The sequence below is a fragment of the Acomys minous genome (assembly GCF_964271855.1).
Source record: "Acomys minous genome assembly, chromosome: 5".
Taxonomy (NCBI): Eukaryota; Metazoa; Chordata; class Mammalia; order Rodentia; family Muridae; genus Acomys; species Acomys minous.
The window spans coordinates 32,051,243-32,070,179 of NC_140494.1; the positions used below are offsets into that span (position 1 = coordinate 32,051,243).

At 47.2% G+C, this 18,937-nt stretch overlaps 1 long non-coding RNA gene across 2 annotated transcripts in view; it reads left to right on the top strand.

The window, feature by feature from the left end:
• Positions 1 to 18,937, top strand: part of LOC311598765 — an 85,643-nt gene that overhangs the window by 22,948 nt on the left and 43,758 nt on the right. Inside the window, exon 2 of one of the 2 annotated variants that reach the window (XR_014779660.1) lies at positions 17,002 to 17,197. The exons of the other annotated variant lie outside the window; for it this stretch is intronic. This is a non-coding gene — a long non-coding RNA (uncharacterized lncRNA). The remainder of the gene's footprint in view (positions 1 to 17,001; positions 17,198 to 18,937) is intronic. 2 annotated transcript variants of the gene reach the window in all.

An 18,937-nucleotide genomic window follows, 5' to 3' on the forward strand; every position in this document is an offset into this window, starting at 1 on the left:
AAGGCTGATCTCTGACTTCCTGTCTACCCTAACCCTGATAACTCTTCAAGCACTACCAAAATCCCGTAACACTCATCCACTTGAACACATCCTGTAGCTCTGTGGAGTATCTTACATGTAGCAGGCTTATTGGCCCAGAACTTAATCTGTTTTACAACCTGCATTTACAAACCTTGTTTCCCTCTTTGCTCCTTAGCTTCTCGAGGGAGTCTTGAACTTTGCGTTTGCATGGTGGTGGGAGTGAAGTAGTAACATTTTTCTGGATCCTCACCCCATACCAGATTCAACAAAGGCTGATGAACTCTGATGATAATTGGGTGACCTGCTTTGGTACTGTGAGTGAGAATTGCCTCCATAGTCTCATATTTTTAATGCTTGGTTCCCGGCTGATGGAACTGTTTGGGAAGGATTGGGAGGTGTGGCCTGTGGGAGGAGGTGTGTCACTGGGAGTGAGCTCTGAGGTTTTAAAAGTCCATGCCATTGCCAGTTGGCTCTCTCCTTGCCTCTTAAATGTGGATATGGTTGGGAGTTCTCAGCAAGCATCATGCCTGCATGCGTGCTGCATGCATACCTGCATACCTGCATACCTGCTGCCATGCTCCCCGCCATGATGGTCATGGACTCACTGTCTGGAACTGTAAACCCCCAGTAAACTCTTCCTTTTATACGTTGCTTTGACCATAGTGTTTTGTCACAGCGATTGACAGGTAACTACAATAGCCATGAAACTTTAGAGGGAGCAATGTTCTAATGGCATGACAGAGCCAGGAAGCCCCAGACTTTGACACCACCCCCCAAGCACTGCAGTCTGTAGGTGTGTCTCAAATATAGTATTAAATTAACTAGAATTTGAAGACTTTTGCTGCATGCCTGCTGGCACACTTCTCTCTGTTCTTCACTGTTCATATATTGTGTGTATATTTACGTTCCTTCCCAGACTCTGAAGACAGTTGAGTCTGAAGCCCAAGTTATGTTTCAACCTTGTTGTTATATCTCCAAATATTTTGTCTATTTGCTCACAGGTCTTCACTTTCCTCTGGTGTGTATGTTCTAAAATACTTTGGAAAGAGCAATACTGACCTGAATACCACTGCAAAGGCAGGCCTTCCCTATACATTGTCAACGATTGATCTTAATCTTGAGGTTGCCATGAGAGCAGAGCATGTTGTATTCCAGCTTTGAAGTCACACTCTGCCTCAGGAGGGGCTTCCTCTCTGCACCCCACCAGTGGTCAGCTCCTTGGATGGAGAGCTGGGTCAGTGTGTGGATGGAGAGCTGGGTCAGTGTGTGGATGGAGAGCTGGGTCAGTGTGTGTGTGGATGGAGAGCTGGGTCAGTGTGTGGATGGAGAGCTGGGTCAGTGTGTGGATGGAGAGCTGGGTCAGGGTGTGGATGGAGAGCTGGGTCAGTGTGTGTGTGGAGAGCTGGGTCAGTGTGTGTGTGGATGGAGAGCTGGGTCAGTGTGTGTGTGGACGGAGAGGTGGGTCAGTGTGTGGATGGAGAGCTGGGTCAGGGTGTGGATGGAGAGGTGGATTTCTGTAAGAATAGAGAGATGGATCACTGTTTAGAAGTGCTAGGCTAGCAATTCTGAAGACTTAATTTTTATTCCCAGAACCCAATTACGAAGCTGGATTTGGTAGCCCACATTTGCAATCCCAGAACTCCTACAGCAGGAATGGGAGGGCTAGCCTGGAGTACAAAGCACAGCAGCAGAAACAAGCAAGCCCTGTCTTAACAACATGAGGGAGAAAAGCAAACTACCCAAAGTTATCCTCTTGAAATGATCAGTGTGAAATAGTTATTGACAGCCATGCTGAGAAAGCCAAGTTCCAAGCCCTTTCTATGAATGGCCAGACCAAGAGTGGGCTTATGCTCTTGAGAAGTCTCCTGGTTTCCAAGCTCAGAACTACAGTTTTTAAAGGCAAAAAACAGAAAAACAATAATTAACATCAACACTAGATGAAGGTCAGAGTAACCTTGAAATGTTCATCCCTGGCAGAGTATATTAATTATTTTAGACACAGCATGCCAATTACTTTCAGTTTTTAATTTTTTTTTTTTTAGTTATCTTAGTTTAATTATCTTGGTTAGGACATCTGGACCTTGATCAAAGCCATGGAAATCTCAAATGTATTGCCAAGGCAGATGTGACCATTACGAGAAAGGGAGGGCTGAGAATTGTCTATGTAAACACAAAATAGAGTCAGAATAAGATGATGTTACCTTGGTCATTTCACTCTGACCTATACAAATAAATAAATAAAAGACTGGAGAAATATCTCAGTTGTTAAAACACTTGCTGAGGTGGACACCCCTTCATTGCTAGTGGGAGTGCAAACTTGTACAACCACTGGGGAAATCAATATGGTAATTCCTCAGAAAACTAGGAATTTATTTCCCTCAAAACTCAAATATACCACTCTTGGGCATACACTCAAAGGACTTCATCCTACCACAAATACATTTGCTCAATTATGTTCACAGTAGATTTATTCATAACTACCAGAAACTGGAAACAACCTAGATGTCTCTCAACCAAAGAATAGGTAAAGAATAATGGTACATTTACACAATGGAGTATTACTCAGCTGTTTAAAAAATCATATCATGGCATTTTCATGCAAATGGATGAAACTAGAAAAAAAAATCATCCTGAGTGGGGTAACCCAAACCCAGAAAGACAAACATTGTATATATTCATTTATAAGTAGACATTAGCTTTTAAGTAAATGATAATCCTGCTACAATCCCCAGACCCAGAAAGGCTAAGTAACAAGGGAAGCTGTAAGGGGGTGCATAGATTTCCCTGAGAAGAGCAAATAGAAGAGATTTTTTGGACAGACTGGGGGCGGGTGGGATGGGAACAGGAGGGACAGAGGAGGGAGGGAGGGAGGGAGGGAGGGAGGGAGGGAGTGCACTGAAAGATGACTGAAATTGGAAGGCATTGTGGGGGTAGTGGTGTGGAAGCCTAGTGCAGGAGAAACTCCGAGAGTTCTATGAGGGTGACCCTAACGAGGACGTCCTTATTTTATAGTAGATGCAGGGGGCTCAGTTCCCTGTGAGTGGTGTCAACCCTGAGCTGGTGGGCCTGGGCTGCATCAAAAAGGCAGGCTGAGCAAGCCACAGAGAGCAAGCCAGTAAGCAGCACTCGTCCATGGTCTCTGCATCAGCTCCTGCCTCCAGGTTCCTGCCATAAGCTCCTGTCCTGCCTTTCCGCCATGACGCACTGTGAAACCCTTTCCTCCCTAAGTCGGCAGTGGTACATGCCATCACGCCAAGAAAAAGCAAGCGAGGACACGCGGATCTCACTTCTCCTATTCACGTCTCTTCTCACTGGCTGCATTTTCCCCTCACTTAGTCCCCTCTTGAGGACCATGTGAGAAAGATGGATTTATAACGTATAACGCAATACTTAGCAGGAGGAGGTGGGCTTGCAATTCCCTCCTATGCAGAATATCAGCAGCTTGAACGGAAGCTTCCCGTGTCCCTTTTAGAGTGCTGTCATTCTGGAATCATTTCCAGTCATTTCCCGGCGGAGGCTGACAGCTCCCGGCAGCCTTATTGTTCACATTTGACTTCAGATCTTCCTGGTTTTTGATTGGGGGGGCAGGGGGGAGGGGTACAGGGTGGACCACTGAATGCTCGCCTGGGTCTGTCTCGGTGGAATGTTCTCAGTGGCCTGGCTGCTGGACAGATCTGGGGTCATGACCTCGGTTCACTCTCCCAGATTTCATTATGGGCGCCTCAGGCTAGTGTGTGCTGTTTATAGGTCACCAGAGTTACATTTTATCCAGCATTGCCTTTCTCCCCCATGTTACCTATTAACCACACATCCACAACAGGCACCGGTAAAGCAGAGGTGTAAAACTTTGGAAAACATTAGAGAGTGGTTCGAGAGGCTCTTTCTCTGTGGAAGGTGGGTGTTGGAGGAAGTGGAAGGAGTCTGTGCTCTAATAGCCCAGAGCCTTAGTTTACAGTGTCAATATGTTACCGCTAACTTAGGACAGAGCCTTAGTTTACAATGTCAACATGTTACCGCTAACTTAGGATGCTCACAAAGCTCACACCAGGAGCACTCTAGAATGTGAAAAGCCACCTGCGCCATTGGTCTGATGCACTGCAGTGACTTTATTTTTTTCCCCCTTAGAGCAGTTTTATATTCACAGCAAATTGAAAGTACTGAAAGTTCTCATACGTTTGTTGCTTCCACAGTGCACAAACTTCCCCATTACACAACATATATTTAATCACAATCAAACCGACAGTGGCAAATCATGACCCAACTCCGTGGTCCAGATTAGGGTTTGCTTAGGCACAGCACAGGATGGGGGCTCATGGTATGGGTTTGGACTAATGTGTGATGCTATATGCCCACCATTGTAGGGGCATTCAGAGACGTGTTCCTGCCCTTGGTCCTCTATGCTCCACTATTCATCTGCTCCTCCTTCCATCTTGGGCAACCAGTGATCTTTATGTCATATATGTAGTGTTTAGCCTCATAAAAAGGCAGCATTACAGAGTAAGTATGAGAACATGGGGATGCAGTCTTTTTAGATTGCTTCACGTAGCAATGTACACCGACGCTTCCTTCGTCTTCTCGTGCCCTGCTAGCTAATTTCCTGCAACACTGATGATAATCCTGCCAATTCTTTCCGTTGACTGCAGTGACTTTTTTGATCTTCCTCCTTTCTGTTACTTGAAGGTGACATTCTGCACCCCACTTAACTGTGCCAGCTGGCTTTCTTTCTGCGGATGCCTGTTGTTTTGTACCCTTTCCCTAAGATGAAGAACAGATGAAGAGGCAGCAAGATGCCTCAGCAGGTAAGTGCGGTGTGGCAATGCTTGATGGCTTAAATTTGATTTCCGAAATCCACAAGGGACAGGGGAAAAAAAAAAAAAACAATTCCTGAAAGTTGTCATCTGATCTCCCCTCACCCCTCCACTAAATAAATAAATGTAATAATAACAATAACAACAACAACAACAACAATAATAAACAGATGTAATAATAACAACAACAATAATAATAATAAACAGATGACTGCAATGTAGGAGATGCCCTGCAGAGACAGAGCACTTCTACCTGTGTCCCAAGTCAAGTAATGAGGGAGTGACAAGAACTGGCAAAGTGAACTATGAACCAGCCCAGGCCCTTGTCCCCAACCCTGCTTTTGAAACCAGCCACTTTCTTGCACCTGCCAAGGTCACCTGTCTGCCTCACTTGGGCCCTACTTGGCCTTTCCCTGCTCCTCCATATCTGTCTCCACTGGACCTGGTCATTGGATAAATTTCAAACACCGAGTACCTGACACAGTGAGCCAGCTTAGCCTCTGTGTGCTCCATGCCCAGACAGAAGCAAGCACCGAGTCCAACCTGCCTCCCTACACCTCCTTTCTCCTTCAGGGAGGAAACACTCTTGACCTTGTTTTAGCTTTGCAAGCTGTTTAAATCTGCATCCCAAGAGCCCAAGATCATGGTGGGGGCCCTGGGCAAGTTCCATCTCTTTGGCTCGAGTGTTGCTCTGATACTAACACCTAAGGCAGCACTGATTAAAATCATACCTTGTTCAAATTACATTCTTATTGATTTTTGTAGAAGGCAATGAAAGGGAAGCTTGTTTTTAGCTGCTGTTTCTTGAGCAACGGGAGTAGGTGTGGGGACAGAGTGGTGGAATGGCTAGAGGCAAGTGTTGGGTGGGCCTCGCCGTCAAAAATGCAGGAGGAAAAGACTGCACTCCGGTCCCCTGTAGATCGGCTCCTTCCTGGGTCCTGAGAGAACAGGAGGTATTTATAACAAAACATTCTAAGCCTTAAGCTGAGAGATAATTGACAGCATCCCTAGCTCTGAGAAGTCCTGATTTGTGTGTTTCGAATTCGAGTTAAATGCAATTTCTGATCCTTGCCATTGTTATCAAAATATAAAAGCCAGGAAGCTGATGGATAACAACAAAGCATTGCTGTTTAGTTCCATTATAGCTCCTCTCCGCAAGGAGAATACGCTGAGCGTGTGGGCAGAGAACTGCCCCAGTTAGGACTTTCTGCCTTACAAGGCTAAAGGTAACAGGGCCTTACCAGCATGTTTGCCAGCATGTCTTGGGCTCGATATTTATCATTTATTTGTTATTCATATTTTAAGTTGCAGGATTAATGTGTGATTTGCTTTATGTGGCTTCTAAGGCTATGTGGAAGGAAACTGGGGTGCATGGCTTCTAGTTAGGATGAGGTGGTGGCAAGGATGGGCATTTCTTCTAATGTGAAATATCGTGACAATTAGATGAAACATTTTTTACGTGGTGCTAGTAACAGGTTAGCATTTGGTAATGAAGGGCAGTGAGTGCAGAGATAGAAAACAAATACCAGAGGCCTCAGGTAACACGCTCATAAAAGCACACAAAAAAATTAAATTTCATGAGAGAAAGAGACGAGAAGTGAAGCCTCACACAACACGCCAGCAAATCTTTAGTACGAATAAGGAAGAAAGAAAGAACAACTCAACCAACCATAAGAACAACCAGTAAAATTTTCGGGGTGCACAAATCTCTCTAAATAACCATAATATAAGTGGTCCCAACTCTTGAATTAAAGGCACAGACTAGCTGACGGAATTATAAGACATGCCCATCCATTTGTTGTCTCCGGGAGGCATATTTCACTGACAAAGACATTCACAGACTGTGAGTCAAAGAATGGAGTCAATTTATCAAATAAGCAGGAGATTAAAAAAAACAAGCAGTGCAGCTACTTTGATATTTCACAATGGAAGCTTTAGGCTAAAATTAGTCAGAGGAAATAAGGGAAGTCAGTAAATATTAATACAAGAAACAACCCATCAAAAATACAACAAATGTCAGGGCTAGAGAGATGTCTCAAAGGTTGAGAGCACTGGCTGCTCTTGCAGAGGACCAGGATTCGGTTCCCAGAACCCACATGTTGCCTCATAACCAGCTGTAATTTCTGACCCAGAGAGCTGGACACCCTCTTCTGGCCTCTGCAGGCACCAGTCACTGCATGTATGTGATGCACAGATGTATGTCACATGCACAGGCAAGCCACCTATGCTCATACACATAGAGACTTTTAAAAATGTGGCTATTATATCATACACCAAAGAAATCTAGAGGAGCATTAAGGATTGCTTTGAAAACCTATCTTCCAAGACTTGATAGCCTATGACCATATAGTGGGGGAGGAGGTCCCCCTCTGTCATAAACCTAGGGGAGGGGAATAGGGTGAAAGCGGGAGGGAGGGAGGAACGGGAGGATACAAGTGATGGGATAACAATTGAGTTGTAATCTGAATAAATTAATAAAATTAAAATTAAAAAAAAGAAAACCGATCTTCCAAAAATAAAAAAAAGAGAGAGAGAAATTCTTAGACATATATTATCTACAAAAATTAAATTGTAAAGGAAATAAACATCTTAAACATATACAAAACAAGCAGTGAGGTAGAAGCAGGAAAAGAGACTCCCAAGAAAGCAAAGCCTAGGACTAGCCAAGTTCTACAAAATTCTACCAGATACTGGAGAAGAGCCCCAGCCACCTTCCTGTCTCTGGCCCTCACAGCACTGGGGTTACAGGCACAGGGCCACAGCCAGCTTTTTACTTGGGTCGTGGGATTTGAACTCAGGTCCTTAAGGTTTCACAGCAAATGCTTCCACCTAGTGAGCTATCCTGCCAGTCCTCGGTGAGCATTTTAAAGGAATTAGAGTGTGTAATGGCCGTGGAACTGCCCCAGATACGCCCATGGTTGTCTCTGCACGTAGACCACGTGCTTCTGAAACACCGAGGACTCTTCCCTTCCTCCACATGGCTTCTCCCTCCCGAACAGGCTCTCCTGCCATGTCTGGGCTGTCTGTACCTCTGATGGTTTGTCTGTTAAGCTGACAGGTGTCATGTATTGTTAGACCAGAGTCCTGGAACTGGAAACATGAAGTGACAGACGTCTTACTTACTAAGCACTAGCGACTCTTCCTGTGGAAAGTCGGGGAAGAACATACATGGCTGCAATGATTCTGGACTTTCTTGGGGGAAAAAAAATAGATGTGTATCTCTTTCCCTGGCCGCACACAGGGAAAAGGTTGGACCCGCTGCCACACTGTGATCCCTGCCCTGAGAAAATCAAAAAGATGTACACGATTGTCCAGCAGTTTTGTGGATCCGCCGGACCGATGGGCACTGAAACAGGGCATCTGGTTCACCTGCTTTGTTTCCAACTTGTCATAACCCCCACAAAACCCAGAATGTTCATTTTCCTTTTCAGTTCTTAATTCTTAAAATACGCTAACACTGAGAATTTCCTGAAGTGTCTTTCACCCGTAGCAGATGCCCTGATGAAACCCTTAGGGAGCATTCTTTGTATTGGACTTTTAAAAGTAAAGACAGATTGTTTTTTCCCAATTCCACAAAATAGAAAGGACCCCTAAGCCTTAACCAATTAAAAAAAATCATCCATTCTAAAAACGTAAATAAGGTTGTGTCTTAAAGTTGAGCTAGTTTGGCTCTCACATTCAATGTGTAAGTTTTAGAACACACGCACAGATACACTGTCACTGGGCGTGGGGGGTCATGGAACCCTCGAGGGAGATGAAGAGACCAGTGAGATGAGAAGAAAATTGCTCAGGTGGCTGTGATCACTCTGATGGTGGATAGAGATTTTCTTGTGTTACAGTGTATGGGTTGTGGTCAGCCCAGGTGATCATAACAAATGCCACAAAATGAACAAAACAACGACAGCTACTTATTAGGCCTTCTTCTCCAGTTTCAGAAGCTCACGATCAAGCTGCCTGAGGACCTGGCTCTCCAGTGCAGGCTTCTGTGCCGCTTACACATGGTTCCACTGTACCCTCACATGCTAAAGGAAATGCCTTTGCCTTATTTCTTCCTCACTGGCTCACGTGTCTGGACCCTCCCATCCCCAGAGGGTGATGCTGTGCAGCAGGCTGTAGAGTCTTAGGGATTATGGCCCCCAGTGGCAGGAGTGAGTTACTGGGGTCAGGCCTTGAAGATGCTATGGCCTTCTGGTTCTGGGCTGAGCTCTCTGCTTCCCGATCTACCAAATTGCAATAAGCCCCAACTGCAAGCCCTTGCTGCCAGGGGCAGAGACACCCCCAACCTGCCAGCGCTTTGATGCCACAACGGAGGAGTGCTCTCTTCTCTTAGAATCTGAGCCAAAAGAGTCCCCTAAAGATGTCTGCAATAGTGGCATGTGATGGCAAGATAAAGACATGTGGACACTGGGGCTCACCGGTCTGTGGTGCTCACACAGGACTCCGTTATGGAAACTCAAAACAATTGGACTTTAGAATCAATATTAAGCATTATGATCAGAGAAACCTCAGGCTCCAGTCTTCCAGAGACTGAGCAATGCTGACATTCCAAAGAGGTCTAGAAAAGGGATGTTTACTTTGCCAGTCACACTCCTGAGACCGTGTCTTCTCTGTTATGTGGCTCCTCTGTATTTGTAACCATCTGCCACTCCCACGTCCTTTTCCATTCTTCTTGAGACTTTTCCTATTTTAAAAGTGAGAGCACAGTCACAGCCTCTCCGTCTGGCCCCTAGCAGCGGCCCTTGGTTGGAAAGCGATGACAGGCTCCGTGTCAGTGGTGCTCAGCCCTTCACCCTCGGGTGAGCATTCTAAGGTGCACTGCAGCCTGTGGCTCGTTCAGCGAACCCAGTGTTGATGTGCTCAGAGTACAGCATCCCTTGCGCAGGGAAGAGGGATGCAAAGGTGAATGGGATGCCACACCCGCCCTTGGGGACGTGGGTACCCCAAATCCCGAGGTGGGGGAACCGTCTCATAACTGTAACTAGGCAGTGCTGTAACAGAGACTTTGAGGGATCTCTTGAGGTAGATGCTGAGATGGCTTTTCATGCTGACAAATTCCTGTGCATGCTTGCCTGTGTGGCTGGAGCACCTGTGTGGCTGCACTGTCGGAGTGCAGCAAGGTGTGAGACAGAATCCTGAGGGGATCTCTACATAAATCTTTCCGCAGAACCAGGGTTAGGCATTTTGGGTGCTTACTTGTTCGTGTAATTTAAGTTCTCTAGATTGTTCTGGGCACTTAGTGTGGCACAAAGGACTGCACTCCTGCTCCCAGCGTGTCCATGTGCTGCAGTTTAGGAAAAATAGGAACCATTTCAAACAAAGACCTGGGCAGAGGCAGGGACTGGGCTGGGAGAGCGAGGAAGCGGGGAGGCAAAGCAGCTGAGAGGAGCAGCATCGTGCACAATCTGTGAAGTGCGGGACGGGAAGAAAGCCTGTAATTTCTGTTCTTTCCTTCTTTCCTTTTTTCTTTTAAGTTTGGAAAAAGAACCAGGCGCCATTTCTTGGCTTGTAAGCTTCGCTGTGGTTCAAGCTTGCCCTCCAAGGGCTGATGGTGTGGGTGGATGGCATTGTTCCACTTAAAGTAGGGCAGCAGTTGGTGACTGGTTAATTTAAGAGTCATTGGTCTGACAGAACAACCCATGCGTCCTCTCCCATCTGCGTGGGGGAGAGGAGCCAGCGCTGCATTTACTGCTTGGATTGAGTCCACTGGGCAGATCTTAGCAGCCCTATTTGGAGAGGAAGACACAGAGTTAAAGCAACGTAGCCAGGGCTAAAGTAGAGTCAAACTCTGCCTCTCAGGTCAGCTGAGGCTGCACACTTGCCAACACACATGGCTTTGGTTTTCTTCATAGTTGCAACTCTTAATGCAAAGGAAAGAGGTTGCATGGTATCTGGCTGGGGGAAGAGAGAGCCCTGCTGTGATGTTGTTGCTGTAAATGGGGACCCTAGGAGCTCACGGTGATGCCAGGATCCTGAGTTCCAGAACAAAGAGTTGGACAGAAACAAATGAATAGTGGTAGAAGCAGACAGCTTATTAAGAAGGGGGGAAAACACTTCCAAGGCGGGAAGTGGGCCAGAGCTGCAAGAAATGTCAGCAGATCAATGCCAAACACTATACAACTAATTGGGACTTTTGTACCCCAGCACCCTCAGTTGTGGGCTCATTTGTACCATGCACACTAATGTGCTCTGTTATAGGGAAAGGCCTTGGTGGGGAGAGGTTTCCAGTCTGGTTTGGGGGGGTTTTTTTTTTGTTTGGGTTTTTTTGTTTGTTTGTTTGTTTGTTTTTGGTTTTTTGTCCTTTATAAACTAATTTTAATTTGTTCTCTGTTACACTGTCGGGTCTGTGGCCGAGGCCAGGTGTCACTGGCCACCCCTCCCCCATGGAACCACTTCTTCATGACAGGACACCAATGTCAGTGGTACCAACCTTGTCAAACCACACCTGACACAGAAGACTCCATGGTGAAATACCTTCAGGATGCTAGCCAGTTGCCATAGTGACCTTCTCATAGGTTCTCCTTGGACTGAGACAGACCCTGTGGAGAGGGTCTTACGTGCCCTGTGTTTTAGTTTCCTCTGCTGTTGCTGGGATGCGATACTCTGGCAGGGTCAACTTACGAGAAGGGCTTGTGCTGGCTCATAGTTCAAGAGTGCAGTTCATCACAGCAGGAAGTCAGACAGACTACCTCTGGTCTAGTCACATTACAGCCACAATTAGGAGGCAGAGAGAGAGAGAGAGATGAACAGTCCAGGATCCCATCCAGGGGATAGTATTGCTGCCCACAGTGGGCACAGTCTTCTACCTCAGTTAATAGAGTCAGCGGTTCCCCACCCCCACCACCAGGCATGCTCACAGGCCCAGCTCTCAGCTGGTGGTAGATTCCAGTCAGTAGACAATCAACACTAACTATTGAGCCCTGGCATGATCATTAACTTTGGGTTCTTCAAGCAGGCTTTTGGACTGTTTCTGAGACATTTTCAAAGTATTAACTGAAATCGCTCTTCAAAGGTCCTTGTTTCGAGCCGGGCGTGGTGGCACACATCTTTAATCCTAGCACTCGGGAGGCAGAGGCAGGTGGATCACTGTGAGTTTGAGACAAAGTGAGTCTAGGACAGCCAAGGCTACACAGAGAAACCTTGTCTCGAAAAACCAAAACAAACAAAAAAACAAAAAACATGGACCTGTTCCCTCCTGTTTCCTATGCTGAGAAACCTCCAGGGAAGCCTCAAGTCACCACCGTGGAAAAGTGAGCTAGGAGCAAGAGGAATCAGGGTGCAGCTCCTCCCCACCCCCTCTTTCAAGTGTTTGCAAATACAATGAAAAATCTTCTTGTAAACCATACACAATCAAGGTTTGGCAGAACACGATGGCATGAGAACAAAGCGTTCCCTCACTTCTTTCCTCTAGAAAAAGCCTCTGGTTTCCCTTGGTTTGCAAAGTAATAGGTGATAGGGTAGGGCCCCACCACCTATAGTGACTTGTACAGATGTAGGGGGTTGGAGGCATCTGCAGGCATCTGGTTACATTTCTCACTGTCAGTGCCCATGTGAAAGGTGGGCAGAGGCACATGCTAGAGAAGCATGCTAGGAGAGACACAGGCTGGTCTTGGGGCTCCGCGTCCAGCCAGCAAGCCAAATTGGTGAGTTACAAGTTCCATGAGAGACCTTGCCTGGAAAAAAAAACAAGGTTCAGGACTCAGCAGTTATGAGTGTTGACTGCTCTGCAGAGGATCTGATGCCCTCTACTGGACTCTTTAGGCATTGCACTGTGCGCACATACTGCTGCGCCTTTTCTTCACGTTAAGTAAAAAGAAAATAAATCATAGAAAAATAGATAGATGGAAAAATAGATAGACAGACAGACAGACAGATAGATGATAGATACATAGGTAGATAGATAGGTAGAGATAGATGATAGATATAGATAGATAGCTGATAGATAGATAGACAGACAGATAGACAGACAGACAGACAGACAGACAGATAGATATGGTAGATAATGACTGAAGAAGATGAGGAAGATACCTGGTGTTGATTTACAAGTTTCCACATACAGGTTCCTGCACACACACACACACACACACACACACACACACACACACACCTCATCAGCCCCTGCTCCCACTTTTCATGCACTTGTCTCAGCAGGAAGCTTCCGTGGCTGTCTTCCAAGGAGCCTCATCATCCTGGCTGTCAGAACAGCCAGGCATCCTTTTGCTGAGACACAGGCTCACGTGTTCTTGTTTTTGTAGAATTCACAGAGCTCTGCTGCGAAAGCTAGCTTCCCGGCACCAGCACGACGGCGTTTTATGTGCTTAAAATTCCGTCTGTGCAAGTCCAGACATGACCTGAGTGCTTGTCAAGCCTAGTTCATCTCAGCCCTCCCAGGGCTCAGGCTCGCTCCCACTCACCCAGCCTGCTGAGCCAGCAGCTCCCTCTGTCCCAGATCATGCAGCCTGGGATTGTTGACAAACTTGGGCAATTTCATTTGCCCTGCCCAGTGCATACAGTGAGCTTGCCAGGAGTCCTGCTGGCTTCTAAAGACAAGATTCCAGGAAAGGTTGAACTGTGCTTGCCAAATACGGCCTAAGTTAGTGGCCAAAACATACAACCCGAGGATGGCAGCCAGGCTGCTGACTCTCTAGAACTGAACCCAGGCCTTCTAGAAGAATACCAAGCTTCTCTTGTTACATCCAAAACCCCAGGATTCACATCACACTGTCCTCCCACACCCCTGTTCTGAGAGAACTGGCTGCGGGCGCTGCTAGGAGTCAGCCAGCAGACCGTTCTCTGTTCTCTGGTGGGTTTTGTTTGTTTGTTTGTTTGGCGGGGGAGGGTCAGCCTAGGCTGCAGAGAGCATGCCTTCCACACCACAGGGCAATGTGTTAATTGGCTTTTTGTCATTACCTGAAATACTTAAACTGCTAATGTTTGGAGTTTGGAGTTCAGAGGACTGAGCTTTGTGGGGGTTCCCTTGGGCTGCCTTACCTCACCGTGGATGGACGCTCTGGGTACAAGCAGCAAGGGCTTATGCTTCCAACCAAAGTCAGCAGAGGGTGAAAGGTTGTCAGCGCTGGACTTTAGCGATGTTGGAGCAGCAGAGCAGCCATGCCCTCAGCAGTCTGCATGACCTTTGGCTGCTTTCTGCTGCCGCCATCACACCTGCTCCTGAACGCAGCTGAGCCCCCTCCTCCTTAAGTTCTGCACTCGCAGATTCAGCTAAGCATTGGTGTGACAACCCTCAATACCTGTGCTCTGAGTGAGTACAGGTCTCCTCCCCTTGTGTGTGTGTGTGTGTTGTGGGGGTGGGGGGGCATGTGTGTAGTTCAAGTACTTGTGTGTGTGCACAGGTGTGGATGCATGTGTGAAAGCCGGAACTAGATGTGGTTGCCTTCCTACGTAACTCTCCACCTCGCTTTCTGAGACAGGGCGTCTCACTGACTCCTGGCTTGCCTCTTCGCCAAAACTGGAGCCTTCCCATCCTTGCACTTCCACGCCAGTGCCAGGGCTGCAGACTCGTGCCGGGCTTGTGGGATTGGTGCCAGGGATCTGAACTCGTGTGCTTGTGTTGTCGAGGCAGCTGCTATGCCACACCAAGTCCGCCCCCTTCCTAAGTCCGGTCACTGTGTCTGAAGCCCGCATAATGACTCCTATCCACGGTACAAGGCATTCTAAGCTGCCCAGAACTGGTTTGCGGGACCGGAAAAAAGCTTTAAAGTAGCACTGGGCCCTTTAACACAGTGGTGGGTACACCCTCCAGGTTTATCCTTCTAGGTCTCAGAGCTAACTCCATGAAGACAGAGGGACAACCGTTGTCTCACAGCTGCCCCCTGCTTGGGACAAGCTACAGCCTTCCCTTGCTACAGCCACACTCCTTTGCTCCTGTCCTTACGTGCTCTCTCCTGGGGGAGGAGGGGTTCAGCAGCGCCATGTCCCAGCACCCCTTTTAGCTGCATCACTGTTTTCATTTGCACCTTTGGCTGCCATGAGAGTACATGTAGGCCTTTGACACCACACAGACTTTCCTTTCCATGCAATGAGCGCTGACCACTGCTGCCTCTCAGACTAGAAGCCCTGGGTCATCTTTGAGTTTTTTTTTTTTTCTCTGATGGTACAAACTCTACTAACGTGTTACAAAAATTCTACATCTTCTTTAGCCTGTTAAAAAATAACTTTTTATTTTTTATTAATGTGTGTGTGTGTGTGTGTGTGTGTGTGTGTGTGTGTGTGTGCGCACGTGCACACACAGAAGCCCCAAAGCTGGAGTTCTAGGTGTTGTATGCCTTTCAACAGGGGTTCTGGGAGCTCAATTCGAGTCTTTTGGGGGAGCAGCAAGCACTCTTCACAGCCAAGCTGTTTTCCCAGCTCCTTTCCTTCATTTTCTCTCCTTTTTATTTTTGCTCCAGACATATACCCAGACACACACCACACACACTCACCCCCCCTCTCATGCCTGAAGACCTTATAATGAATTTTGCATTCATAACTGACTGTTAGAACTAACAGCAGTTGCAAATGCTGATGCTGCCACATGGGTAAGTCCCATTCTGGGCAGAGGGAAGTAAGTTTCATACAGAGAATACAGGAAGATACAGAAATGGCCTGACTGGTAGTAGCTCTTGTCTGTCTTATTTGAGCATGGTTTTGATCGGCTGAGACTCATCCTAACTGTAGGTTACAATACAAATAAAAGTAGGTTACAATTTGTCTGGTGTAGAGGAATTTTTAGACCAAACAAAGTATGCAGGAAGGCAACTTCAAGTCAAAGTTAATGCAACTAAGCTTGCAGAAGCCACTATTTTTCCACCTTGCCAGTGAAAACAATTTCTAGGTATCCAGCCACTGCCTGCCAGGAGGGGAATGCGGCATGGAAATTAAGAGCAGATTCATTCTGTAGCTGGATTTCGCAGGCTTCTTTCCAGCAGTGAGCACTTGGGCTGATTATGTCACCTGCTGTGAGAAGCAGGGAGAGACTCTTCCTGTCTCCTAGAGGGGGGGATGAGGTGAATGTCAGATCAACGCGCCTGGCTGTTGTCAGGCCACAGAATCCTTAGCCACATTGTTGTAAAATCTTTGAATACTCTCAGAGTTGAGACAGGACCTCATGTAGCCCAGGCTGTCCCCAAACTCAACATGTAGCTATGGATGCTCTTGAACTCCTGTGGCTATGTCTGTGGGAAATTGTCTTAACTGTGGATTGATGTAGGAAGGCCCAGCTCACTGTGGGTGGTGCCACTCCAGGGCAGGTGGTCCTGGCTTGTGTAATAAAGCAGGCTGAGCAAGGCAGTGAGGAGCAAGTGAGTCAGTAGGTGGCATTCCTCCATGGCCTCTGCAGCAGCTCCTGCCCAGATTTCTCTGGATGATGGCCTGTAAGCTGTAAGATGAAACATTGCCCTTTCTTCCCCAAGCTGCTTTTGGTCAGTGTTTTATCACAGCAGCAGAGATGCAAACTAGGTCAAACTTGCTGTTTATTATTTAAGTTTTTTCTGTTTCGATTATTTTATGTGTATGAGTGTTTCACATTCGTGTGTGTTGTGCAGCACGTGCATACAGTGTCCAGGGAGGCTGGACAAGGGTGTTGAGACAGGAGTTCTGGAAGGTTATGGTTGTGAACTATCGTGAGGGTGGTGGGAATTGAACCTGGGTCCTCCGCAAGAACGAGTCCTCTTAACCTTTCTCCGGTCCTGTTGTTGTTTAATTGTTTTTAAGTTTTAATTTTTAAATATAAATTGACCTTGAAATGTTTTTTAGAAAAAGCTTCATTGAATTGTTGTGTATGGGATGTGTGTGTGTGTGTGTGTGTGTGTGTGTGTGTGTGTGTGTGTGTGTGTGTGTGTTTGCAAGTGAGAGCAGGTACCCTCAGGAGCCAGGGGCAGTGGATCCCCTAGAGTTGCAAGCGATTGATACACCAATGTGGGTGCTGGGAACCAAGCCTGGGTCCTCTGGAAGAGCAGCTGAAGCTCTTGGCTGCCGAGCGTCACCCCGGGGCCATGACTTTGTGACTTTGACCTCTTGAACCTCCTGCTTTCCTGCCCTAAGTGCTGAGATCACAGGCCTGTGTCACTAGGCCTGGCTCAACCTCGAATGTCTTAACTGTAGTTTGTGATATTAATTTGAACAACAACTCTAGGACATTGCCTTAAGGCAGACTCCCCTTTCTTTCCTGTGGTAGAGAAACTGGAGCAGAAGGCTGCCCCACTGGGGGCTGCTGGGACAGCAGGCTATGCTGGATGAGAAATAGCTTCTGTATCTATCAACCGCCCCAGTCTTGCGCTGCAACCGTCCTGAGCCCACTCAAGGCTTGTGTGGAGCAGCTGCGTTCAGATGTCCTATCGATGACGACGGCGACGGCCATCACCTCACTCCAGGCAGGTGCTTCATTTAGGTCTAATTGTGTTTCTGTTTTTGAAAAGGTACTAGGAAATAGGACTGGGGGAAGAAGCGCCCCGCAGTGACCCTGGGTGAGCCTCTTGGCTCAACACCCCAGGTGATGGGGACAGCATGGAAAGGGACATTTAAGAAAATTGAGGCGTGTGCTGCTGCCTGAGGTTACCCTGTGTGTTAGGTTGGCCTCAAGGCATGATGGGCAGTGTTGGAGGTGCGGGATTATGTGTCGTCATAAAGAACGAGAACGGGTGTTGTGCGTGCATTTGGCAGGGGGTGTCTTAAAGAGAGTCAAGCACTGGCTAAAGGATTGTACATCCCTAGACCAGACTGGAACACAGTGGCTCAGTGAATCTCCATGAGGTTTTCGGGTCATTGACCCAGCTTTTCTTTCCTTCTGTTTATAATTTTTCTTCTTGTTTATCTAAGACTTTAATGGACTTGCCAGCTCACATCTGTTAATATTTTGAAATTACGGTTAGCCTCAGCCAACTGGGCATTCAGTAACGAGCTCAGTGCAATTACGCCTAATTCCGAATAGCCTCGGTCTGCGGCTCTCAGTTCCACTTTCACTCTCAGTTCTGATTATGGCAGGTTATGTAAATCAAGCTGGAGAAGATTTAATTTAATCAACCTGTGGGTTTGCTTACACTGGTTTGAATATTAACTGCCATCTATATGTAAAAGACTAGAGAGGGACCAAAACTTGTTGCTAAGCACCACGGGCAATCGTTGACACTCTCTTTGCACCGGCAGACGTCTATAAGTCAGGTTCAAGGTCATGTTGACTGTGGAAGATTGCACTGTGACCACCCGCCCCTGCCCCTCCCCCACCCCCACCCACCCACCCACCCACCCCGCCCATGCCTGCCCTTTTAGGCACTGTCATGAAGACCTTCCATTTTACCAACCAGTTTTGGAGATGCAGGGAGACGGATGATGAGAAATTGGGGGTGGGGGGGGGGGAGACGGTGTTTTCTTCCTAAGCATTTCCATTCACCCCGTCACCGCTGCCTCGCTTACTTCCGGTCTGGAAACCAGGCTGAGATATCCATCCCTCGGGGGGTGGGTGGGGGCTGGGATTGGCTGGAGTGCTTGGAGCATTAAGCATTCTGAAAGAAAAGAGAAACTTGGCTCAACTGTTGAACCCAACCCAGGTCAGGGAGCCGAGAAAGCTACTAAGTAAAGTGGCTTCTCTGGGACCATGCTCATGGTGGACCACAACAAAAAAAACTTCATCTCATGAAGATGCTACACTGCTTTTTGGTGGCAGAAATGGTGGCAAAAAAGGGTCTTTGCAGATTTCTAACTGATTTCCAGACATAGACAAACCCAGCGAAGTCCTTCATACCAAGACTGAGCAGACCTAGAAGGGATTCACACCCCACCCCACATCACCCCCGCCCAGCCCAGCCCACCCCATGCCACCCCAGCCAAGCCCACCCTAGCCAAATGAGTCAGGAAGAGAGGTTTTGAGTCTCTGTTGCTGTTGTCACGGTGCCAGCTCAGAAGAGCAGTGATTGGCTGAGATGGAGAGCCCAACAATTAAACGCAGGCAGCTGGCTGCATGTTGATTAAAATCCACCATCAAGAGCTCTGGCAATCTGGACTTTTGTGATGGCTGAAGCTTTATTCCCTCTTAAATACCGCTGGCAGAGGTTCGTCCTTTGGAGCCTTTTCCTTTACTTTCACTATGTATCTGTATTTTTTTTTTTTTTAAACTG